General features: G+C 42.4%; 3 long non-coding RNA genes across 3 annotated transcripts; 2 read left to right on the forward strand and 1 right to left on the reverse strand.

Moving 5' to 3' along the window:
• Positions 1-5,648, forward strand: LOC309529650. The gene is made up of 3 exons (XR_014218252.1): positions 1-159; positions 1,205-1,340; positions 4,882-5,648. It is a non-coding gene; the product is annotated as an uncharacterized lncRNA (long non-coding RNA).
• LOC309529659 lies at positions 4,899-21,607 on the reverse strand. Its single transcript, XR_014218261.1, has 2 exons — positions 21,260-21,607; positions 4,899-5,300 (listed from the first exon to the last, which is right to left on the reverse strand). It is a non-coding gene; the product is annotated as an uncharacterized lncRNA (long non-coding RNA).
• LOC309529651 lies at positions 17,084-21,607 on the forward strand. The gene is made up of 3 exons (XR_014218253.1): positions 17,084-17,242; positions 19,002-19,137; positions 20,811-21,607. It is a non-coding gene; the product is annotated as an uncharacterized lncRNA (long non-coding RNA).
• Positions 21,608-27,218: the final 5,611 nt, after the last annotated feature.

The raw sequence follows: 27,218 nt of genomic DNA on the forward strand, positions 1-27,218 counted from the left end.
AACCTTATATATATGGTCTCCTTTTTCATAAAGGACCTCATCTGGGCTTCAAATCATCTTCTCACTACACCGCCAAAGTGAGATAGCATCAAGCCTCAGCCATGAAGATCCTTTACCTTCTCTTTGCTGTCTTCTTAGTCTTCATCCAAATAATTCCAGGTAAGAGATGGGTGGACAATTCCAAGGTACAGAGTCCAACAGTAGGTTTAGAGGTGATTCTATAAACTGGGCAGCATGGAGTCATTCAGCTGTGAATTACACTGTATTTAATAAATGTTTTTTCCCATGTAAGTGTGCCTACAAAAGTAGAGAGCTACCACTCACTTCCTTGCAGCTGCAGGAACGGAAATCCTCAGATAAATTGGCTTACTGAGCCCATGTCAGTCCTGCTTGTACAATGTTATTTGTGCAATGGCTGTATATTTTCAAAGCTAAACAGGGTCCAGTATGGTTTCAAATTGGATTGGGGGGGGGGCTACATGTTGACATTCTGCATTACAGAGGGTTGGACGAGGTGACAGTAAGAGTAGTTCTACAGTGGAACGGTCTCCCTCCGGAAGTTGTGGACTCTCCTTCTTTGTTTTAAGTAGAGGTTGGATGGCCATCTGTCCTGGATGCTTTAGCTCAGATTCCTGCATTTGTGGTCTCTTTCCAACCCTGCAATTCTTTGATTTTTATGGTCCATGAAGTCCGTTCCAACTCTACAATTTGACGAATCAATGATTGTATGTAAGCAAACCCCAATATCTTGGGTGGGGGACATAAAATCATGGAAAGGAAGGGTGGAATGAAGTATCCTGGCACAGGGCATGGCCTCCTTCTGGAATCTTGAGCAGGAGCCAACCCACAATGCAACATTTTGTTGCAGGTCTCATCAATTGGTAATTTATTAGCAGCAGCTCTGAGGGCAGGGGAAACAACCTTTCTTCCTTTTAAGAACATTAACAAGCCATGATCACAATTAAAAAAGAAAGAAAGCAAAACAGGAACAGAAGTGCCTCCAGCACTAAAGTGGTTTGCACAGCTCAGGAGAGGGCAAGCTTCTTTCGCTGTGGAAGGACGAGGGTGTGAGACTAGCTAGGTATTGCAGGCCATTTTTGCATTTGCAAAAAAGTTTTCTGCTCTGCCCCCTGCATCTCCCCTGCTCAGCTCCTACAAGCCAACTCAGGAGGTTCTTTCCCTTTCTCTTTTTTTATTGTAATAGGAAGGGCTGGATATCCTGCAGATGATACCATGGAATGCAGGCTTGCACGAGGTTTCTGTAAATATGGACAATGCCCTCGTAGGACAGAACATACTGGGGGAACATGCCAAGACGGACGTCTACTGTGCTGCAAAAGGTAATGCAACTGTCACCAGGATGATGCCGGGCAGTGTGGTGGCAAGGTTAGCAGAGTTGAGGCATACTGCTGGGGGCATCAGATTAGCTCCACCAGTGTGCCTGGACCACCCCAACCTTTCCACTGCCATGCCATCGCCTCTGGCTTTCCGGATCTGCAGCAGTGATCTTGCTGCCAGGAAACCAGGTTTTGGGCCGTACGCCTTCCCACATGGGTCTTAATACAATCATGTTTTCAATTGGACCATTCCAACATTCTTTTCTTTCAATCCATCCATCCATCCATCCATCCATCCATCCATCCATCCATCCATATCTGTATCCTGCCTTTCTACCAATTTGTCACCAAATTATGCTCAGGACAGGGACTTCCGGGGTTGACGCGATCTGGGAATGGCGGATTCCCTCCGAGCTCCGGAGGGAATCGGCTCAGCAGGGGACGGGTCTTTGCCGTGCCGGCGACACGGGGACCCTTAAAACCGCAGGCGCGGAATGCCTGCGGACTGAAGACTCGGCGGGTGCCTTAAGTGCCCCCCCTGATTCGCGAAGAGCCTTTTTAAAGGCTGCGGAGGGGATACGGGGGGTGGCGCGGCACTGAGAGTCCATCGCTACCTCTGCTGAGCGAAGCCGCGAGCCATGACCGGAGAGCGCTGACTTCCTTCCTTGAAATTCGGCTGAAAAAACAACCCGTGAGTAATTTGGACTTGGCTTTTAAGAAATTTATCCACTGAATTTGAGACGATCGGGGGATGTGCTAAAAGGAAGTCCGCACCCCCTACCTTGCAGACGATCTAGAGCAACGAAAAAAGAACTAAGCTGGAGTGCCTACCCTGTAAAGGGTGAGTTCTAAAAAAGACAGTAACTTCCAAGATTTGGAAATTTTGAGCAGGAGAGAGGAGTGTTGGATGTTTTATGTTCTGCTGTAAACAACCCCCCTCCCGGGCCCGGGAGCGTCCTGCTTTGGAGCTGGTTTAAGAAGCGCAGAGTTTGACAGCTGTCAAAGCTGTCAAACGGACTGTTAATAGTGGAAAATTGTTACCTAAGTTACCTCTGGATTAAAAAGAGTTACAATTGATCTAAAATTGTTGGAAATAAAGAAACAATAACAAGACAGAGGACTGTTGGGGAAAAGAATACTAAGTAACCAGATTCCCTCTAGAGGGAATTCTGTGGAATTACAATGGCTGTGGATGGAAAGATACTGGGAGAAATCGAAAGGATGTTTTATTTGGTTGGAATCTTACAAGAGCAGACTACGGCTATGAGTGAACAATTGATGACCTTGACTTCTGAAACAAGTAGTCCTGCTGAATTTAAAGAGGACCTCAATGAGAAAGAATCCACAGCTGAACCAGAAATGATAATAAAAGCAGAGGAGAAGACAAAACAAGAAAAAGAAGAAGTGACGTGGGAAAATACTGAGCAGAAGCTGACGCCTGTGGAATACAAACAAGGAGACTATTGGAGTAAATCTACTATAAATCCACGAAAGATGCAGAAGACGAAAGTGGAGGCCCTGGGAGTTTATGAAATTAAGGAATTTAAAATAAAGAAATATAATTGGGGCCTCCACATAGACTCTGACTTTGATTACCTTCAAGATTCATGCCTTGTGGAAACTCTTCAGCAGCTGTTTGCAAATATGGGAAGAGACTTTGGACTGATGGTGAAAGAACTCTTTCGAGATGTGACGACTGGCATAAAGGGTTACCAACAAGACCGGCGGAGAGGGACTGAAAGAGACTGGAGGGCCTCGGACGTGAGGAACCCGGGCTAAGAACTGTTATTTTGGACATGCTTTGGGAAGGGACGCAAACCGGGGATGGGAGGGAGGGAAAAATTAAGTTCTAACAACACTCATGATTATGGGATTTGGTTAAAAAGATCATTATTCAAGACAAAATGGGAAATCGTTGGAAGGGAATTGAGGTCCAACTTAGAAAAAATTAATTTTGTTTGTTTTTATAAAAGGACTAATATTAGGACAGGGAAATGCCAATTTGCTGACATAAATTTGGAAATGGGGATGCAAGGGAGGGGGTAGGGGGAAGTCAATGACCAGGGTTAGGAAATAATATTTTCGGGAAAGTATATATGTTTGTTGTTGTTTTCTTTTATTTTTTTTTCTTTCTTTGTTTATGTGTTTATTTGTTTCTTGTGTTTTTGTTTTTGTCTATATAAAATGTGAAAACCCAATAAAAATTTTATAAAAAAAAAACAAATTATGCTCAGGACAGGTATAAGCAGTGAGAGAGAGAACGAAGCATACAAGGTAACCATGGAAAACATCATTACCTATCAATAAATCCAATAAAAACCACAGTCAAACCAAACAGAATGCAACATATTTATAAATGGTATAAGGTCGGATTATAAGTCTGAAGACATGCCTGAATAATAATAATAATAATAATCCCTATCTATATACAAACATCTCAAAGCACTTTTCTTGATTTAACACGGGGTACTACAGAGGGCACATTGAATGAGATAGCCCATTACTATCAAGGCAGCAGACATTTGATTTTTTGCCACCATACGCTTGAATAGTTTGTGCTCAATAACTTTAACTACCAAACATTTGGCCTTAAAAATCAGAGCATCCTGTGGCTCGACCTCTAATGAAGTACAAAGAGATGCTGTCAGAACAGGAAATCCAGAGAGTCCGAACATTCTTGCAGAATTCTCTGAATCACAGACTGTGCTTTTATTCAAGCTTAGCCCCAGCAAATGAGCACTGAATGGTAGAAATGTGAAGAATTGGTTGCTTTTCCCACATAAACTTTCCCCTATGCTGCGTCCTCTTTTGGTTTGAGCTTTTCAAGAGTTACATAATGTTGGATGCTGCTACTATTATGTCATGGTTCCTCTACAATTCTATGATTCTGTCTCCAGTCGGCTGCTGTAAAGGGTTGAAAACGTGGCTGTCTGACATATAAACCCCTTGTCGCCAACTGTAATCCTTGCAAGTCATTGCCATTCAATTCCCACATGAAAATGCTCCCTTTTATATACCTGCCAACCAAGTTTTCACTTCACACGTCTGAAAAAGTGGGCTAGAATCTGTGAAGTCCATTATGCTGCAGTCAATTATAGCTAGTCTCCAAGACTCCAGTTGTTTTTTTCCTGCAAGAGACTATAATGTCTACCCCTCTGCAAATTCCTAATTCTAGGAACTCATCAATAGAATCCTATTCATTTGTACCCAGAAGTACAAATGAAGTCTGGACTAGGATGCCTGAAAAACTCCTTACTCCCATCGTCATTACCAATGTAGACCATAACTTTGTGAGTCAATAATTAGATAAACTGCCTCAGTTAATATGAGATGAAGCATAACCATAACGTCACTGTCTCCTTTATTTTGTCCCATAGGGAGAGATTAGACTCAAGACAGCTCCTAACTTTATTGGTATATCGTTGCCTTAAGTTAGGTTGTACGGCTGTAGAGTGTGGGAACTGTAGAGACTTGCCATTTAAGAGTGTATCAGACAAAGTATGACCAGAGTTGGGTATTAATGATCTGTCTTTTCTTTCGGTAGTCCTTGGAGTCAATGAGCCAAGTACAGTCAATGCAAGACCTCTGATATTCTTCTCTGTCTACTTCTGAAATGGCTGAGAGCAGCTTTGGAGTCAAGGGTGAAGAGCTGCTTATCTGAACGGATTTAAGTGCTGGAGAAGATCAACCCCTTCCTCGATTCACACAGTTCTGTACGCAACATTCTGGAAATGAAACAAATTCCCAATAGTTAATAAAAGGTTTAAAAAAAGGGATTTCTCTGCTGTGACATTGAAAACCAATGGTGTTGAAAGATGGATAAGGAAAATATTTTTAAAAAATAATTAAAATAATCTGTTTTCTAGATTTATTAAAAGTTATGTATTAAATTGGAGAATATTTGTTATAAAAATACATAAATATTATAATATGCATATTTTAAAAGTCTTCTCTTTCATCCACCTTTTGGTTTGGATTGGAGCAAGACTTCCAATCATGTTAGGAGAAGAACAATGGATGTAATAGGTCTACTCTAAGCATGACTAATTATGGTTTTATGTCCATACCTCCCAGTCCCTCTCTTTCTCTGGCACTCTGCAAGTACTATGTGGCATTGCCTTATATCCCATGTTAATTGTGATCCCTGTAGATCACCACAACCTCATATGGATCTTTGGACAGACACACTAGGGTAAAAAGTCTTTGGTCATTGTGAATGCAAGCATGCAATATGGCGTGTGTTATTTGCACTGATTGATCATTCTGTGTTTTTTCTCCTGCAAAACCTTAATAAAAAAAGTTCATCTTCAACAGGACAATTTGAAGCATTTATTTTCTTTCTGTCTGTGGATAGACAAATAATGGCTTACTCTCTCCATTTCTAATTCGAAACATTTCTCCATCTCTTCCCCATTGCCAGTTCTCTTTCTTCGTAATACATAACTTACATGGATTGAAGGTGACTAAACTTTATCAGGCCAATGGCCACACTGATCCATGGACAGCCCTCTGAGGCCCACATTTCAAAGAGAGCATGGCAAGAACTGCTGCTCTGAAGGCTGCCTTCCAAAAGAGTTTCTCAAGCAGTTATTTCTCTCTCTGCCCCCTTCACACACACCACCCTTCCAAGTGTCCCTATTTTCCAGGGACAGTCCCAGATTTAAAGAAGCCATCCCAGAATGTCCCGCTTTTCCTTAAGATTGTTGCATATTTAGCAAATTAATTGTGCTGCAGAAAGTGTGCTGGGGAGACCACACGTTCAGGAAACAATGAAGAAACACAAAAATATCATTTGCTTGGCTTTAATTACAAAAACCAAAGTCTTCTTACATTAAATCTATAAGTATGACCCACCCATCAATCCATTCACCAGGATACTGAGAGAGGTCCACGCTGCTCTTTATATACTATACCCAGTTGCTGACACAGCTTAATTAACACAACTTAACAACATCTGCTATACTGCCTCTCAGCTGTAAAACTAGGTCATGATATTTATTCTGGCCTTTAAAGAGATACACATCTTGTGAAACAATAATGAACCTTAATATTTAAACAAACCATTCAACAAAGATGTCCCCATTTTCATTGCAATCTGAAAAATGGTAAAAATCAGGGGTGGACCAAAGGTAGATTAGGAATTACAGGCAGACCCCTTTATCACTCACAGTAGCTTGGCATGGCTTCTGACTGATGACCTTTTAACAATATAAAAACAAAATCACTTTTCCTCGGACCTGAAATGAGACTCAGGGAAGTGGAGAACTATCATAGTTCCATTTCCCAAATAATGGTATCTAAAGATATGGGACTCTGCAGCAATGGTGAAACTAACTTATTATTTAGGAATTGGGATAGCTCAACCTGTAGAGCAAGAGGCTCTTAATATTCAGACTGAGACCTCAAGGTATAAAGGTAAAGGTAAAGGTACCCCTGCCCGAACGGGCCAGTCTTGACAGACTCTGGGGTTTGTGCGCCCATCTCACATCTATAGGCCGGGGGCCAGCGCTGTCCGGAGACACTTCCGGGTCACGTGGCCAGCGTGACAAGCTGCATCTGGAGAGCCAGCGCAGCACACGGAACGCCGTTTACCTTCCCGCTGGTAAGCGGTACCTATTTATCTACTTGCACCCGGGGGTGCTTTCGAACTGCTAGGTTGGCAGGCGCTGGGACCGAGCAGCGGGAGCGCACCCCGCCGCGGGGATTCGAACCGCCGACCTTTTGATCGGCAAGCCCTAGGCGCTGAGGCTTTTACCCACAGCGCCACCCGCGTCCCCTAACCTCAAGGTATAGGGTAGTATATAAATTCAATCAATAAGAATAAGAATAAGTTTAAGAATAATAAATATCAAGGTCATAGATCTGAGCCTCATGTTGGACAAAATGGATTCCTACATTGCATGGGATTGGACTAGATGACACTTGTGGTCCCTTCCAATTATACAATTGGATGAATCCTTGAATTTATGTAATTTGTGTAAGATATAAGAACCAAACACAGAGAAATATTTATTTATTTCATTTTTTATTCTTTCTTTCTTTCTTTCTTTCTTTCTGCTTGACTAAGAAAGTTGGTTGACCACTCTTAAAGTTATTAATTAGCTATTAGTCTAGCACAAGGCTTTGCAATTTGTTTTTTCTTGCTTCCTTTCTGTCTTTAAGTTTACCGTTTCATATATGATTGTATTGTTGCTTAATCATCTTTTTATCTTGTGGTATTTTTGCTTTGTAAGAAAGATATATAAAAAACTTACTTCATCACCTGTTATTGGAAACAAAGTTAAAGGCACAGAATGTTCTCAGATTCAGTATGTTCTTTCATTCTGAAAGTGTTTTTGTGGGTGAATTTGAGTTTCTTGCAAAGAATACATACCACCCTGAAGTGTGCCTACCACCATTATTATTTTTTTTAAAAAAGTATTGTCTGTTGTTTCTCTTATTTTCAGTTCCCAACTGAGCATCTTGCCTATGCCTTATCATAATGATGAAAACCCAATATGTTCTTCTGTTCTGTAGAATTCATTGCAGTAACCTAATATACCAGATGTGGGTCTGTCCCTGTTCAGAGAGGAGTGTGGCTAGGTCACCAGCCAAGGCTGATGGAAGATGCTGGGCACTACTAAGGCCACAAGTGACACCTGTGGAGCCAGAAGCACTCCAAGTTGTGCACCTGCTGTTTCAGAGGAGAGTGACCTCATCCAGAGCAGGTCCATACCCTGACATCCAGTCTTGGGAATCAGGTATTGAGGAGAAGAATTTGAGCTCAGGAACATCAGTGAATGGCTGATAATACACTTCAAAGCTCTGTATTCGCAAGCGCTGTAGTTTTGTGTAAATATTCAGAGTTTGGTGAATTCTCATGATCCCTGCAGCATCCCACACTGATGGGGGACCACAGAACTAGCAACTCAGGTTGCTTCCCAAAGTGACAGATACAGATCTGAACCAAATCTTCTAGGCAGGACACTTCCTTCCTTCCTTCCTTCCTTCCTTCCTTCCTTCCTTCCTTCCTTCCTTCCTTGCCTGCCTACTTTATTGAGTTCTGCTCTGTTGCAGGAAGAACTGACATCCATGGCGTAAGAACATGTCATTTATTCAGTGGTATGTGCTACCTCTTTAGGTGTCCTCTAACACGTTTCAAAATCGGAGAATGTAGTGTGGTTTACCATTGCTGTGTAACGTAAGTATAATGAACGCAACACACCCAAACACACGGTTTCACATGGATGTCATATTTTTTGGGACACGGTCGAGGGAGGTAGGGTGAGAGTGGGAGTGTCACCTCTGGGGTGGTTGGTAGTGGGAAATGTGCAGGCAGGGTTGGCCTGAGAAATTTTGGGCCCTGAGGCCAAAGACAAAATGGCACCTCCCAGTCAGGCAAGAAGGGGCAAGTGAAGATCTACTCTGGGAAAGCGTGTTCTCCAATAAATGAGAGCACGTGTTGCGGTGTGGGCCACCAGGCCAGGCCTCTTGTTGCCAGGCCGGTTAATAGTTGTTGCCTGGCATCATGATTGGGTAAGCGGGTTGCTGGGGCAAATTGTATGTTGCAAATTGGGTGGGTGGGACCATAGTCTTTAAATATTGGTGCACTCTGGTTTCTCTTTCTTTTTGCAGAGTGCATCGGATCACCCGCCCGCCCGCCCTCTTTCCGGTTGACCTTGCTTTGCCTGTCATGGGGTCGTCTGCTTTGGAGCAGGGGCCTAGTAGGAATTTTGCCATTTGGTGATTGGCTGTGCCATTTGGTTTTTGCCTACTACTCAGCAATTCGTCACAACTTGTAAGGTTGCGGTTAGGCATTGGTTATAATATGCTGGTGGTGGAGGGGTCAGGCTGGGCCTGCCCCTCCTATTGCGCTGAAGGGAATTCCGTTAAAGGAATCCTGGGACTTGCCATGATTTCGTCCAATCCCTGTTATGGGACCATTGCCGCCCAATCCCTGTTATGGGAATCCTTGTCATAGGACCGGGCAGGCAAGCTTTCGGGGAGCTGCTGGGGTGAGCGGCGTGGTCCGACGCTTAGCTCAAATGACCCCCAAGTATGACTTTCTCTTCTACTGGCTACCGATCGGACCTCGGGATGTCAGTTCTGTCCCAGGCGGGGGGACAGATAGTCATAACCAATGTCTAAACAACCACTCACTGATTTTGTATTTTAATAAAGTTGTGGCCAAAATAGTGCCCAAAAACCAAAACTAAAATTACGTGTTATGTGTGAAGTTATTTGAGGGGTGGCCTGGGGACCTACACACGCAACACGGGTGGGAGGAAACCTGCAGTGCCTTCTATTCATCAAGAGGTTGCTGTAGAGGAGGCATTGCAGGGAGCAGCTGTGGAGATGACAGATTAGTCCTTGAAGTATTATGCCCCAGTTATTTTTCCCACCACAGAAGCAGCAACAGACAATATGTTCCTTGTGGCAAGATCTGCTGCCCCTTTGGATCTCGCCACCCAAGGCAGTCACCTCACACCTTGCCTCATGAGTGGCCTGGCCCTGTGTGGTGGTGAGCAAAGTCATACTGGGTCAAGGAGTTAGGCTAGTCCCATCAAAGCCCTTTCTTCCTCTCCTTCAACAAATGTGTTTCAGAATCTGCAGACACAGCTCAGCCGACCCTCTAGCCTGGTAGTGCTGTTGCTAAATGCTAGATCAGCCCAGAATAAAGCCTCAAATATCCATTATTTGATTGTGAGTGACAGGGCAGACTCCGCAAGTGTAGCAGAAACCTGGCCACCCCACTAACTTATAGTCAATGTTGATTTATGTTTTCCAAATATTTCAGTGCTGCCTCTGAGTGCTGGGACGACACCTCATCTCTGCTTGTAGAATCAACAATTCCAGCTTTATCACCACCCTTTGCAAGAATGCATTTGGGGCTCTTCAGCCCTCCCACCAGATGTCAAAGAGAAAAACAACTACCAGACTTTTGGAAGACATCTGAAGGCAGCCCTGTTTAGGGAAGCTTTTAATGTTTAATAGACTATTGCATTTTAATATTCTGTTGGAAGTTGCCCAGAGTGGCTGGGGAAACCCAGCCAGATGGGCGGAATATAAAAATAAATTATTATTATTATTATTATTATTATTATTATTATTAAAGAAATCCTCACTTTAAATTATTAAAGATTCTATGCTAACGGCAACTACGCAATGAAGATGGGTCATAGGGTTCTTTTGAAAGTGGTGGGAGTAGCTTATTACGGGATAAAGGTCCCTTTATGATACGTTTTGAAATGCCAATGGGTCAAATGTTCTTTGTGCGTTCCTTTTCATCTAAATGTTGTGGGAGGAAATTATTGCACGACGTGCCATAATATATTCTCTTGCTAAAGCTTAGAAGGCTTACTACTCAGATAGCAAGAGGCTGAACACAATGCTGTGCCATGTTTGCAGAAATGAGGGCACATGATCTACCTGCTTGGCTTTCAAATATCCATCAGGGCAACCATGTGGGTGGATATAACATCCTCAGGGAAGCCACACAGGACAGCATCTCCCATTACCACATCAGCATATAAATATATAGATATGCAGATGACATAACATTGATGGCAGAAAGTGAGGAGGAATTAAAGAACCTTTTATTGAGGGTGAAAGAGGAGAGCACAAAATATGGTTTGACGCTCAACATCACATTGTCAACAAAGGTCCATATAGTTAAATCTATGGTTATCCCAGCAGTGATGTATGAAAGTGAGAGCTGGACCATAAAGAAGGCTGATCGCCGAAGAATTGATGCTTTTGAATTATGGTGCTGTAGGAGACTCTTGAGAGTCCCACGGACTGCAAGAAGATCAAATGTATCCATTCTGAAGGAAATCAGCCCTGAGTGCTCACTGGAAGGACAGATCCTGAAGCTGAGACTCCAATATTTTGGCCACCTCATGAGACTCCCTGGAAAAGACCCTGATGTTGGGAAAGATGGAGGGCACAAGGAGAAGGGGACGACAGAGGACGAGATGGTTGGATAGTGATCTCGAAGCTACCAGCATGAGTTTGACCAAATTGTGGGAGGCAGTGGAAGACAGGAGTGCCTGGCGTGCTCTGGTCCATGGGGTTACGAAGAGTCAGACACGACTAAATGACTAAACAACAACAACATACATACATACCTATATTGAGGGCACAAGGAGAAGGGGACGACAGAGGACGAAATGGTTGGATAGTGTGGATAAGCCTCCAATAACACAGGCCACTGGACCTCTAATTAAATAAGGACAGATAATATGGAATCAAGGACACATGAAAAGGGGTATTGTGTCAATTATAAATCAGGAGCTTTTAAGTATAACTTCTGGCCATTTAGAGAACCTTAAAGTTATAAAGGAAAAGGCTCTCAATACTAATATTGAAGATTCCATATAGAACAGTATTTGGTCACCTAAACAATTCAAACCTACATCTGCATACATATGTGAAGGCTCTCTGAAAGTTATACCCAAATAGCTTTGTATGCCAGTTCGAATTTCACACACAAACTCTGAGTCTTCCCAACTTTGTTGGAGGTTTGCTCCGAAGAAGAAGAAGAAGAAGAAGAAGAAGAAGAAGAAGAAGATTTTATTTATACCCCACCCTCCCTGGCCAAGACCGGGCTTAGGGCGGCTAACACCAAATATAAAATACAGTAAAAACTTGTTAAACAACAAACAAACAAACAAACAAAATATAGCTTAAAATAAAGCTTAAAATACAGCCTCGTTTTAGTGGTAGCCCATAAATCAATATCATAAGGGGAGAAAATGTCAAATATTCACGAGGGCCAACTATCCATCCTTGGCCTACATGGGCCAGCAAAAAGAGCCGAGGGAAAATTTATATGCAAAATCCCATATTAGGGGTTCAATCAAATAATAATAATAATAATAATAATAATAATAATAATAATAATGATGATGATGATGGGGGGGTCAAACTGAGTCCAGCCCAAAGGCCAGGCGGAACAGCTCCATCTTGCAGGCCCTGCGGAAAGATGTCAAATCCCGCAGGGCCCTGATCTCCTGCGGTAGGGCATTCCACCAGGCCGGGGCCAGAGCTGAAAAGGTAGTTGGCCCTAGATGGAAGTGTTTGCAGAAATATCATAGAGTTGGAAGGGACCCTAAGGGTTATCTAGTCCAACCCCCTGCAATGCATCCATGACAGATGACCATCCAACCTCTGTTCATCTCCTTTCTTATAACTTGAAGCCATTGGTTGTGAAGCCATCACGAACATTTAAAGCTGAAATGGAGGCATGCCTACAATTAGCACTATTCATATATAAGGTGATACTCTAAAATGACTCTTTTCTAAGAAAGATCTGCCTCTGGAAATGTAGTATAAGAACTTAGTGGAACCCTGCAATTGCTGAACAGATAACTCACAAGACCTGTGTAATGGAAGGTACAAAATGAGCAGAACAAGCTTATGAAATTTGGTAGGTTTACTGATTGCTATCATGCCTGAGGAGAGGTATTTTGTGCTGGAACCTGATTTAACAGGAAATATGGTATAAAGAGTATTGCCCTTTATTTACTCAGGTATGTCAAAATCAGCACCATAGTTGAATTAAGTATTTGGCAAGAGTAGGATTTTCCACCTCCAGGGGGGATTGGATTACCTACTGAAAGTCTCAACCTGGTCAATCATTGCTTTATCAGTTTCTGCCAATTCCTGTTCAGCTGTACAGTCTCAAGGTTGAAAGTGAGGTCACCTGGCTCTGGAGCCTGAGCCAATATGTAACAGGGTATCAGGGTGTGAGTCACAGCATGCCTCACTTTCCCATTTCAGTATATTGTATCAGTGAAAGGGCTGGCATGGGCTGCCATTTCACATAACTAGTGGGGTAGAAGAGCTGAAAATAAAATTCCATCTAGCAACCAATGTGCCCCTTGGGTTTCAGATACTACATGGGTTGATGAGCCTAAAAAGCCAGAAACACAAATTTTCACAGCTCCTCTAGCCTCTTAGTTTGGCCAGAATCAAGTACCATATATTTTCAGAGTTAACAATAAATACATTACTTCTGGTAAATGAACCACCGTAGCCTCTAGAGGGCCATGAAAATTTCTGTCCAAGGCTTTTTAGACTGATCTAACCATGTACAGTCATACCTCATATTACGTTTGCTTCAGGTTGAGCGTTTTCAGGTTGCGTGCCACGGCGACCTGGAAGTACCGGAAAGGGTTACTTCCGGCTTTTGCCGCTCGCGCATGCACAGATGCACAAAATGACATCACATGCATGTGCATAAGTGGCGAATCGTGACCCGCAGACGCAGGTTGCATTCTGCTCATATTGCAAACGGGCCTCCAGAACGGATCCCGTTCGCAACCAGAGGTACCACTGTACTATCTGAAACCAAAGAGTCACATTGGCTGCCAGATGTGAAATGAATTGGAATTATTTTCAGCTCTCCTACCCCACTAAACTAAGAAGCGTTTACTTGTTGTAGGGAACAAATATCATTACTTAATGTGGATTACAAAATCTTTGCAGACATTTTGGCAAAAAGATTTAAAAGAGTGCTGATGGAGAAGATTCATAGGGACCAAGCAGGCTTTCTCCCAAAAAGACACTTATCAGACAATGTGAGGAATATAATAGACATTTTGGAACTATTAGAAGTGAATATAAACACTAAGGCAGTTTTGATTTTTGTGGACGCGGAGAAAGCCTTTGACAATATCTCTTGGAGTTTTATGAAAAAGAATCTTCATGGGATGGGGGTAGGCCAAGGATTTGAGAATGGTATGGGCGCTATATACTCTGAACAAAAAGCAAAGTTGATTGTAAATAATGTGATAACTGAAGAACTTAAAATAGAAAAAGGAACACGACAGGGGTGCCCAATCTCCCCATTACTTTTTATCTCTGTCCTGGAGGTGTTGCTAAATATGATTAGAGATGACCAGCAGGTAAAAGGGGTACAGGTCAGAGCTAAACACTATAAGTTAAGGGCTTTTGCAGATGATTTAGTACTTACTTTACAAGAGCCAGATACTAGTACAAAAAGGGTGTTGGAGATAATTCAAGAATTTGGTCAGGTGGCCGGATTTAAGCTGAACAAACAAAAGACTAAAGTCTTGGAAAAAAAATTAACAGTTATGGAGACGGAGAAGTTCCAGAATGAAACAGGTTTGACAGTGGTTAAGAAGGTGAAATACCTAGGGGTTCATTTGACATCTAAGAATTTGAACTTGTATAAAGATAACTATGAAAAATGTTGGTCAGAAATTAAAAAAGATCTAGAAATATGGTCAAATTTGAAATTGTCAATGTTAGGCCGAATTGCAGTTATTAAGATGAATGTATTGCCTAGAATGTTATTTTTGTTTCAAACTTTGCAGATTCTTGACAAGATGGACTGTTTCAAGAGGTGGCAGAAGGACATTTCGAAATTTGTCTGGCAGGGCAAAAAGCCCAGAATAAAATTTAAAATACTGACGGATACAAAAGAAAGAGGGGGATTTGCCCTGCCGGACTTAAAATTGTACTATGAAGCAGCAGCTTTTTGCTGGCTGAAAGAGTGGATGCTCCTCGAGAATACAGATATCTTGGATTTAGAAGGTTTCAATAATACATTTGGTTGGCATGCATATCTATGGTATGATAAAATTAAGGTGCATAGGGCCTTCAAGAATCATATTGTCAGAAAAGCATTATATAATGTTTGGATAAGATATAAAGATCTGCTGGAAAACAAAACCCCTAGATGGTTGTCACCCTTGGAGGCTAAGGCATTGAAAAAGCTCAATATGGAGGCCGAATGGCCAAAGTATTGGGAAATTTTGGAACAAGATGGAGATAAATTGAAGTTACAGAGTCATGAGAAATTGAAACCCAAAGTATGAGATTGGCTCCATTATTATCAAATAATGGAGGTGTATAAACAAGATAGGAAAATTGGCTTCCAGGTGGAGAAATCAAAATAAGAAACTGAACTGTTAGAACCCAATACTAAGAATTTGTCAAGAATGTATAATTTGCTGCTGAAGTGGAATACACAGGATGAAACAGTTAAATCAGCTATGATTAAGTGGGCACAGAACATTGGTCATAACATTATGTTTGCTGACTGGGAATGGCTGTGGAACACCGGGATAAAATTTACAGCATGTAATGCCTTAAAGGAAAATATTATGAAAATGATCTATAGGTGGTACACGACCCCAGTCAAGCTAGCAAAAATTTACCATTTGCCCGATAATAAGTGCTGGAAATGTAAAGAAACTGAAGGTACTTTCTACCACCTTTGGTGGACGTGTCCAAAGATCAAGGTCTTCTGGGAAATGATATATAATGAAATGAAAAAGGTACTTAAATGTACTTTCCCTAAGAAACCAGAGGCCTTTCTCTTGGGCATTGTCGGCCAATTGGTGTCAAAGAAAGATAGAAACTTTTTTATGTACGCTACTACAGCAGCAAGAATACTCATCGCAAAGCATTGGAAGACACAAGATCTATCCACTCTGGAAGAATGGCAGATGAAAGTGATGGACTACATGACACTGGCTGAGATGACGGGCAGAATCCGCGACCAGGGGAAAGAGACAGCGGAAGAAGATTGGAAGAAATTTAAAATCTATCTTAAGAACTATTATAAAGTTGATGAATGCTAAAATGTCGAGGTTTTGAGAAGAAAAGGAGATCACAGCGATTTAAGATTAAGTAGAAGGAAAGACTAGGGAGACATATGTTTGATAAAATTATTTAGAAGTTGTTGAAATAAATTTGGACATTGGGATGCAGGAAGGGGAGGTATGGGGAAGTCCGAGAAGTGAGGGTTAAGGAAAAAAAGGTTATGAAATTATACATGTTTGTATGTCTTTTTATTTGTTTGTATTGTTTAAAAAATCTTGTAAAACCAATAAAAAAATTATTAAAAAAAAACAACAAATGAGGAAGGGGAGAACCATACTGACCATCTTGATTAACCAACCAACCAACCACAGTGTCCCTTTTCATCTGAACTGGGAAACAACAGTTACCACTTTCAGAACAGGCCAGGAAATTAAATTCATTTCCAACCACGCATTAATATCTCGGCCTGTTCCAAAATTGGAGACCACAGTCCCAGAAGCTACCTATCAGATGGTACACTTCACAAGGTTTGGAAACCAATAATGATGGAAAATAGCAAACAAACAAACATCAGTTTATTATTTATATTTATCAGATAAATTACCGCCCTTAATTGCTCTGACATGGTGTAGGAAGATGGTGGGGTGGGGTGGGCTAACTCTTAAGAAAACCAGGGAAAAGAAGGAGGAAATGAACAGGAAAGAAAGATCTCCACATGAAAGAATAGGACAGCATCAGAAGGCATTGGGAAAGACCCAAAATGAGACTGGGGTCCACTGCTTGCCTGTTTGTGCCGTAGAAACCAAAACAGCTCCAATTGGGGCTTGGTTAATTATGGAAAATATATGCAGCTCCCCATCAGGCAGCCTTTATTGCAAAACAGAAATCATAGAAATGGACTTTAGGGTTTATGGAAATTGTGTTATGTTGGCTCAAGACCTGCATTGCTTAAAACCCACAACCCTTTAGGGAATTAGCTCACTCTCAGGTGGAAAATCTTACCTCGGTCACTTGGCTGATTGCCACAGTTGAGAGCAGTAAAGGTGTTGTGTGGGTGCCAACGGAAGGACATTGCAATGTTTGTGTGTCACTGACCTCTGTGGTCAGAAAGGGCAATGGAGATTCTTTTGTACATAGTCAGATGTTCCCAAACTTCACCTTGTTCCGGAAATACTGTTTTGCAATTCTCCAAAAAACTTATATATATGGTCTCCTTTTTCATAAAGGACCTCATCTGGGCTTCAAATCATCTTCTCACTACACCGCCAAAGTGAGATAGCATCAAGCCTCAGCCATGAAGATCCTTTACCTTCTCTTTGCTGTCTTCTTAGTCTTCATCCAAATAATTCCAGGTAAGAGATGGGTGGACAATTCCAAGGTGCAGAGTCCAACAGTAGGTTTAGAGGAGATTCTATAAACTAGGCAGCATGGAGTCATTCAGTTGTGAATTACATTGTATTTAATAAATGTTTTTTTTTCCATGTAAGTGTGCTTACAAAAGTAGAGAGCTACCGCTCACTTCCTGTTATTTGTTATTTGTTCAATGGCTGTATATTTGCAAAGCTAAACAGGGTCCAGTATGGTTTCAAATTGGATTGGGGGGGGGGCTACATGTTGACATTCTACATTACAGAGGGTTGGACGAGATGACAGTAAGAGTAGTTCTACAGTGGAACGGTCTCCCTCCGGAAGTTGTGGACTCTCCTTCTTTGGAGGTTTTAAGTAGAGGTTGGATGGCCATCTGTCCTTGATGCTTTAGCTCAGATTCCTGCATTTCAGGGGGTTGGACTGGATGACCCTTGTGGTCTCTTTCCAACCCTACAATTCTTTGATTTTTATGGTCCATGAAGTCCGTTCCAACTTTACAATTTGACGAATCACTGATTGTATGTAAGCAAACCCCCATAAAAGGATACGGTTGCTAGAGACGTCCCCCAACAAAGGGACCTCAGATGTCCCTTTTGACACCTTCCAAGGCCACCAGTCCACCCACTTCCATTATTATCATTATTAACTGGTGATATTTGTGTGTGCTTTCTTTGGTTGAAGAGGCTGCATTTGGTTGTGTGCGAGGTTAGCATGGTCCAGTGAAGGCATCAGATTGGCTACGCACAGGGATTCATTAGTGAGGTTGAAGGGCTGGGGACCCGTCCTGCTGTCCCCTTGAACTCCAGAGAAAGCAGGAAAGGAGGATTGGAAAGTGGTCCTAAGGCCTTGGCAAATTGCAGGTGTAATAATAAGCAGCGCTTCCAATGATTTACAGGGTCCTAACATATCAATTGAGCTCCCATTGCTCGGTCCCAGCTCCTGCCAACCTAGCCATTCGAAAGCACACCAAAAAGTGCAATTAGATAAATAGGTACCAGTCTGGCAGTAAGGTAAATGGTGTTTCCATGCACTACTCTGGTTTCACCAGATGCGGCTTGGTCATGCTGGTCACATGACCCGGAAAAACTGTCTGCGGACAAATGCCGGCTCCTTTGGCCTTTAAAGCGAGATGAGCACCACAACTTCAGAGTTGTCTGCGACTGGACTTAACTGCCAGAGGTCCTTTACCTTTACCTTTTTTAACATATCAATAACATTAATGTCCTATATACTTACAGAGGTCATCCCCCTGTGCATCCTTATTATTAGTATTAATAATAATTACAATATCTGGGGGGGGGGACATAAAATCATGGAAAGGAAGAGTAGAATGAAGTATCCTGGCACAGGGCATGGCCTCCTTCTGGAATCTTGAGCAGGAGCCAACCCACAATGCAACATTTTGTTGCAGGTCTCACTCAATTGGTAATTTATTAGCAGCAGCTCTGAGGGCAGGGGAAACAACCTTTCTTCCTTTTAAGAGCATTAACAAGCCATGATCACAATTAAAAAAGAAAGCAAGCAAAACAGGAACAGAAGTGCCTCCAGCACTAAAGTGTTTTGCATAGCTCAGGAGAGGGCAAGCTTCTTTCGCTGTGGAAGGACGAGGGTGTGAGACTAGGTATTGCAGGCCAGTAGCATTCACAAAAAAGTTTTCTGCTCTGCCCCCTGCTTCTCCCCTGCTCAGCTCCTACAAGCCAACTCAGGAGGTTCTTTCCCTTTCTCTTTTTTTTATTGTAATAGGAAGGGCTGGATATCCTGCAGATGATACCATGGAATGCAGGCTTGCACGAGGTTTCTGTAAATATGGACAATGCCCTCGTAGGACAGAACATACTGGGGGAACATGCCAAGACGGACGTCTACTGTGCTGCAAAAGGTAATGCAACTGTCACCAGGATGATGCCGGGCAGTGTGGTGGCAAGGTTAGCAGAGTTGAGGCATACTGCTGGGGGCATCAGATTAGCTCCACCAGTGTGCCTGGACCACCCCAACCTTTCCACTGCCATGCCATCGCCTCTTGCTTTCCTGATCTGCAGCAGTGATCTTGCTGCCAGGAAACCAGGTTTTGGGCCGTACGCCTTCCCACATGGGTCTTAATACAATCATGTTTTCAATTGGACCATTCCAACATTCTTTTCTTTCAATCCATCCATCCATCCATCCATCCATCCATCCATCCATCCATCCATATCTGTATCCTGCCTTTCTACCAATTTGTCACCAAATTATGCTCAGGACAGGTATAAGCAGTGAGAGAGAGAACGAAGCATACAAGGGAACCATGGAAAACATCATTACCTATCAATAAATCCAATAAAAAAACAGTCAAACAGAATGCAACATATTTATAAATGGTATAAGGTCGGATTATAAGGCCGAATACATGCCTGAATATTAATAATAAAAATCCCTATCTCTATACAAACATCTCAAAGCACTTTTCTTGATTTAACATGGGGTACTACAGAGGGCACATTGAATGAGATAGCCCATTACTATCAAGTCAGCAGACATTTGATTTTTTGCCACCATACACTTGAATAGTTTGTGCTCAATAACTTTAACTACCAAACATTTGGCCTTAAAAATCAGAGCATCCTGTGGCTCGACCTCTAATGAAGTACAAAGAGATGCTGTCAGAACAGGAAATTCAGAGTGTCCGAACATGCTTGCAGAATTCTCTGAATCACAGACGGTGCTTTTATTCAAGCTCAGTCCCACCAAATGAGCACTGAATGGTAGAAATGTGAAGAATTGGTTGCTTTCCCCACATACACTTTCCCCTACGCTGCGTCCTCTTTTGGCTTGAGCTTTTCAAGAGTTACATAATGTTGGATGCTGCTACTATTATGTCATGGTTCTTCTACAATTCTATGATTCTGTCTCCAGTCTGCTGCTGTAAAGGGTTGAAAACGTGGCTGTCTGACATATAAACCCCTTGTCACCAACTGTAATCTTTGCAACTCATTGCCATTCAATTCCCACGTGAAAATGTTCCCTTTTAATTACCGGTACCTGCCAACCAAGTTTTCACTTCACACATCTGAAAAAGTGGGCTAGAGTCTGTGAAGTCCATTATGCTGCAGTCAATTATAGCTAGTCTCCAAGACCCCAGTTGTTGTTTTTCCTGCAAGAGACTATAATGTCTACCCCTCTGCAAATTCCTAATTCTAGGAACTCATCAATAGAATCCTATTCATTTGTACCCAGAAGTACAAATGAAGTCTGGACTAGGATGCCTGAAAAACTCCTTACTCCCATCGTCATTACCAATACAGACCACAATTGTGTGAGTCAATAATTAGATAAACTGCCTCAGTTAATATGAGATGGAGCATAACCATTACGTCACTGCCTCGTTTATTTTGTCCCATAAGGGGAGATTAGAATCAAGACAGCTCCTAATTGTAACTTTATCAGTATATCATTGTCTTGGGTTAGGTTGTACAGCTGTAGAGTGTGGGAACTGTAGAGACTTGCCATTTAAGAGTGTATCAGACAAAGTATGACCAGAGTTGGGTATTAATGATCTGTCTTTTCTTTCGGTAGTCCTTGGAGTCAATGAGCCAAGTACAGTCAATGCAAGACCTCTGATATTCTTCTCTGTCTACTTCTGAAATGGCTGAGAGCAGCTTTGGAGTCAAGGGTGAAGAGCTGCTTATCTGAACGGATTTAAGTGCTGGAGAAGATCAACCCCTTCCTCGATTCACACAGTTCTGTACGCAACATTCTGGAAATGAAACAAATTCCCAATAGTTAAGAAAAGGTTAAAAAAAAGGGATTTCTCTGCTGTGACATTGAAAACCAATGGTGTTGAAAGATGGATAAGGAAAATATTTTTTAATAATAATAATAATCTGTTTTTCTAGATTTATTAAAAGTTATGTATGAAATTGGGGAATATTTGTTATAAAAATACATAAAGTGAAATGGATTATCTATTGCCTTATGATATGCTTTATAACATGCATATTTTAAAAGTCTTCTCTTTCATGCACCTTTTGGTTTGGATTGGAGCAAGACTTCCAATCATGCTAGGAGAAGAACAATGGATTGTAATAGGTCTACTCTAAACATCACTAATTATGGTTTTATGTCCTTACCTCCCAGTCCCTCTCTTTCTCTGGCACTCTGCAAGTACTATGTGGCATTGCCTTATATCCCATGTTAATTGTGATCTCTGTAGATCACCACAACCTCATATGGATCTTTGGACAGACACACTAGGGTAAGAAGTCTTTGGTTATTGTGAATTCAAACATGCAATATGGTGTGTGTCATTTGCACTGACTGATCATTCTGTGTTTTTTCTCCTGCAAAACCTTAATAAAAAAGTACATCTTCAACAGGACAATTTGAAGCATTTATTTTCTTTCTGTCTGTGGATCCGCAAATAATGGCTTACTCTCTCCGTTTCTAATTCAAAACACTTATCCATCTCTTCCCCATTGCCAGTTCTCTCTCTTCGTAATACATAACTTATATGGATTGAAGGTGACTAACCTTTATCAGGCCAATGGCCACATTGATCCATGGACAGCCCTCTGGGGCCCACATTTCAAAGGGAGCATGGCAAGAAATGCTGCTCTGAAGGTTGCCTTCCAAAAGAGTTTCTCAAGCAGTTATTTCTCTCTCCCTCTCCCTCTCCACTCCCCTCACACACACCACCCTTCCAAGTGTCCCTATTTTCCAGGGAGGGTCCCAGATTTACAGAAGCCATCCCAGAATGTCCAGCTGCAGAAAGTGTGCTGGGGAGACCACACGTTCAGGAAACAATGAAGAAATGCAAAAATATATTTTGCTTGGCTTTAGTTACAAAACCAAAAAGTCTTCTTACATTAGATCTATAAGTATGATCAATCTATTCACCAGGGTACTGAGAGAGGTACACACTGCTCTTTATATACTATACCCAATTGCTGACACAGTTTAATTAACACAACAACATCTGCTATACTGCTTCACAGCTGTAAAACTAGGTCATGATATTTACTCTGGCCTTTAAAGAGATACACATCTTGTGAAACAATAATGAACCTTAATATTTAAATAAACCATTCAACAAAGATGTCCCCATTTTCATTGGTGAAATATTGGAGGGTATAGTAGGATGCCCCTATTTTCATCAGTGACAGGTTGGAGGGTGTGGAGTTATGTGACCCACTGAACCAAGGAGACAAGAAATTAGATAACCTTTGGAAGACATATGAAAGCAGCCCTGTATAGGGAAGGTTTTACTATACAGTGGTAGCTCTGGATGTGAATGGGATCCGTTCCGGAGCCCCATTCGCATCCTGGGCAGAATGCAACCTGTATCTGCGCATCTGCGCATGCGTGGGTTGCGATTCACCACTTCTGCGCATGACATCATTTTGAGCGTCTGCGCATGCACGAGTGGCGAAACCCGGAAGTAACCCAATCCGTTACTTCTGTGTCGCCGTGAAACACAACCTGAAAACGCTCAATCTGAAGCGACTTTAACCCGAGGTATGACTGTATGTTTTACTATATTTTTATATATGTTGGAAGCCACCCAGAGTGGCTGGGGCAACACAGTCAGATGGGCAGGGTATAAATAATGTAATAATAATAATAATAATAATAATAATAATAATAATAATAACAACAACAACAACAACAACAACAACAACAACAACAACATACCACCCTATGCCCCCAGGTCTCAGGGCGGTTTACAGAATAAGATCAAGATATAAAACCACAAAATACATAATAAAAATAAAAACAACAACCCAATAGCCTCCCTGCTCCCCGTACAAAAATAAATAAATAAATAAATAAATAAATAAATAAATAAATCCACATTTTAAAAGGGCATAGTATGTAAATCAGATCAACCAAAGGGCTGGTTAAAAAGGAACATTTTCGCCTGGTGCCTAAAGGTATATAATGAAGGCACCAGGAAAACTTCCCTTCCAGAGATGGGGAGCCACTGCATAGAAGGCCTCTTCTCGTGTTGCCACCCTCCGGACCTCTCAAGGAGGAGGCACACACAGAAGGGCCTCAGAAGATGATCTCAGGATCCGGGTAGGTTCATATGGAAAGAGGCAGTCCTTGAGGTATTGTGGTCCTAAGCCGTTTAAGGCTTCATAGGTCAAAACCAGCACCTTGAATCAGTCCTGGAAACTAATTGGTAGCCAGTGCAGTTGGACCAGAATCAGTATAATATACTCAAACCATCTTCCTCTGGTGAGCAACTGGGCTGCTGAATTCTGCACCAGCTAAAATTTCTGAACCGTCTTCAGAGGCAGCCCTATGTATAACGCATTACACTAATCTAACCTTGACGTTACCAGAGCACAGACAACAGTAGTTAGGCTATCCCTGTCCAGATAGGGGCGTAGCTGGCCCACCAGTCAAAAGCTGATGGAAGGCACTCCAAGCCACTGAGGCCAACTGAGCTTCAAGTGACAAGAAAGGATCCAGGAGTACCCCCAAGCTACAAACTTGCTCCTTCAGAAGAAGTGTAACCCCATCAAGAGCAGCCCACCTCCCACCCATCTGGCCTACAGAACCCCCCAGTAACAGTGCCTCAGTCATATCTGGATTGAGCTTCAGTTTGTTGGCTTTCATCCAGTCCATTACTAAGACACTGGTCCAGCACTTCCACTGCCTCACCTGAAGATGTAAAGGAGAAATAGAGCTGAGTGTCATCAGCATACTGCTGACAAAGTACTCCGAACCTTTGGACAACCCTACCCAGCAGATTCATGTAGATGTTAAACAACATGGGGGATAGGATTGAGATCTACAAACCCCACATTGAAGGTTCCATAAGGCTGAAAACCACTCCCCCAGTAATACCCCCTGGGAACAAGCATCCAAGTAGTACTGGAACCAATGCAAAGCAGTGCCACCCATGCCTAGTTTGGAGAGTCGCTCCACCAGGACACCATGATTGATGGTATTGAAAGCTGCTGAGAGGTCGAGAACAATTAACAGGGACATGTTTCCCTTGCCTGTCTCTCAACAGAGGTCATCATATAGGCAGAACTGTAGCTAGGTGATCTTGCACCCCTGAAAGAACCGTCCAGATTGTGCCCCCGAGCCTTGGACAAATTAGCTCTTCTTTCTGCCTCTCCTCCAACACCCCCCTCCACCCATTCAATTCACCCTCTGTTAAAAACCATTTCTTATGAGGCAATAATAAATTTTTATATTAATGGACATATTTTTAGCTGATGTTGCACCACCCCCATCACCTGTGCCCCTGGCATGGGCCCACCTCACCACCCCCTATCTACAGCCTTGCATACAGGTTGACCAAAGTGGTTTCTGTGCCAAAACCAGGCCTAAACCCTAATTGAATTGGATCCAGAAAACCAGATGATGATGATGATGGAACAAGACATCCCTATTTTGACTAGAGAAATGTTGAGGGGTATGGCCACACACATTTTGGGAGGGTCTTGGTGAGCAGGAATGTTTCTAAATTCATCCTGTACGTTAATAATGAAGGATACAGACACACTTCATCAAGGGAGGGCATCATAGAATCATAGAATCATAGAGTTGGAAGAGACCACAAGGGCCATCGAGTCCAACCCCCTGCCAAGCAGGAAACACCATCAGAGCACTCCTGACATATGGTTGTCAAGCCTCTGCTTAAAGACCTCCAAAGTAGGAGACTCCACCACACTCCTTGGCAGCAAATTCCACTGTCGAACAGCTCTTACTGTCAGGAAGTTCTTCCTAATGTTTAGGTGGAATCTTCTTTCTTGTAGTTTGGATCCATTGCTCCGTGTCCGCTTCTCCGGAGCAGCAGAAAACAACCTTTCTCCCTCCTCTATGTGACATCCTTTTATATATTTGAACATGGCTATCATATCACCCCTTAACCTCCTCTTCTCCAGGCTAAACATGCCCAGCTCCCTTAGCCGTTCCTCATAAGGCATCGTTTCCAGGCCTTTGACCATTTTGGTTGCCCTCCTCTGGACACGTTCCAGTTTGTCAGTGTCCTTCTTGAATTGTGGTGCCCAGAACTGGACACAGTACTCCAGGTGTGGTCTGACCAGAGCAGAATACAGTGGCACTATTACTTCCCTTGATCTAGATGCTATACTCCTATTGATGCAGCCCAGAATTGCATTGGCTTTTTTAGCTGCCGCGTCACACTGTTGGCTCATGTCAAGTTTGTGGTCAACCAAGACTCCTAGATCCTTTTCACATGTACTGCTCTCAAGCCAGGTGTCACCCATCTTGTATTTGTGCCTCTCATTTTTTTTGCCCAAGTGCAATACTTTACATTTCTCCCTGTTAAAATTCATCTTGTTTATTTTTGCCCAGTTCTCTAATCTGTCAAGGTCGTTTTGAAGTGTGATCCTGTTCTCTGGGGTGTTAGCCACCCCTCCCAGTTTGGTGTCATCTGCAAATTTGATCAGGATGCCCTTGAGTCCATCATCCAAGTCGTTGATAAAGATGTTGAATAAGACCGGGCCCAAGACAGAACCCTGTGGCACCCCACTAGTCACTCTTCTCCAGGATGAAGAGGAACCATTGATGAGCACCCTTTGGGTTCGGTCAGTCAGCCAGTTACAAATCCACTGAGTGGTAGCATAGTCAAGACCGCATTTTACCAGCTTCTTTACAAGAATATCATGGGGCACCTTGTCAAATGCCTTGCTGAAATCAAGGTAGGCTACATCCACTGCGTTCCCTTCATCTACCAGGCTTGTAATTCTGTCAAAAAACGAGATCAGGTTAGTCTGACATGACTTATTTTTCAGAAATCCATGCTGACTATTGGTGATCACAGCATTCCTTTCTAGGTGCTCACAGACTGTTTGCTTAATGATCTGCTCCAGAATCTTCCCTGCTATTGATGTCAGACTGACTGGGCGGTAATTATTTAGGTCCTCTCTTTTCCCCTTTTTGAAAATAGGGACAACATTTGCCCTCCTCCAGTCTGCCGGGACTTCGCCTGTTCTCCAGGAATTCTCAAAGATGACTGCCAGTGGTTCTGAGATCACATCTGCCAGTTCTTTTAATACTCTTGGATGCAGTTCATCTGGCCCTGGAGACTTGAATACATCTAAACTAGCCAAATATTCTTGTACTATCTCCTTAGTTATTCTGGGCTGTGTTTCCTTTGCTGAATCATTTGCTCCAAATTCTTCAGGTCGGGCATTGTTTTCTTTATCGGAGAAGACTGAGGCAAAGAAGGCATTGAGGAGTTCAGCCCTTTCTGTGTCCCCTGTTTGCATTTCACCATCTTCTCCTCTGAGTGACCCCATTGTTTCTTTGTTCTTCCTTTTGCTACGAACATACCCATAAAAGCCTTTTTTGTTGCTTTTAACCTCTCTAGCAAGCCTGAGTTCATTCTGTGCTTTAGCTTTTCTAATTTTGTGTCTACACGTGCTGGCTATTTGTTTGAATTCCTCTTTGGTGGTTTCCCCCCTTTTCCATTTTTTGTACACATCCTTTTTTAATCTTAATTCAGTTAAAAGTTCTTTAGATAGCCACCCTGGCTTCTTTAGGCACCTTCCATGTTTCCGTCTCATTGGTATTGCCTGATGTTGTGCTTTTAGTATCTCCCTCTTAACAAACTCCCAGCCATCATGAACTCCCTTTCCTTTTAGTATTGTTGTCCATGGGATCTCACCCAGCACTTCCCTAAGTTTTATGAAGTCGGCTTTCTTAAAGTCAAGAAATTGAGTCCTAGTATGCTTGGCTGCTCCTTTCCGCTGTATAGTAAACTTCAGAAGAGCATGATCACTCGCGCCTAATGATCCTTCCACTTCTACCCCACTAACCAGGTCATCAACATTGGTTAGGACCAGATCTAAAATGGCTGTTCCTCTTGTTGCTTCTCCCACTTTCTGGACAATGAAGTTGTCTGCAAGGCCAGTGAGGAATCTGTTTGACCTTATGCTCTTGGCTGAGTTTGACGTCCAACAAATATCCGGGTAATTGAAGTCCCCCATTACTACTATCTCC

The sequence above is a fragment of the Podarcis vaucheri genome, assembly GCF_965113315.1.
Source record: "Podarcis vaucheri genome assembly, chromosome: 3".
In the NCBI taxonomy this organism is placed as follows: Eukaryota; Metazoa; Chordata; class Lepidosauria; order Squamata; family Lacertidae; genus Podarcis; species Podarcis vaucheri.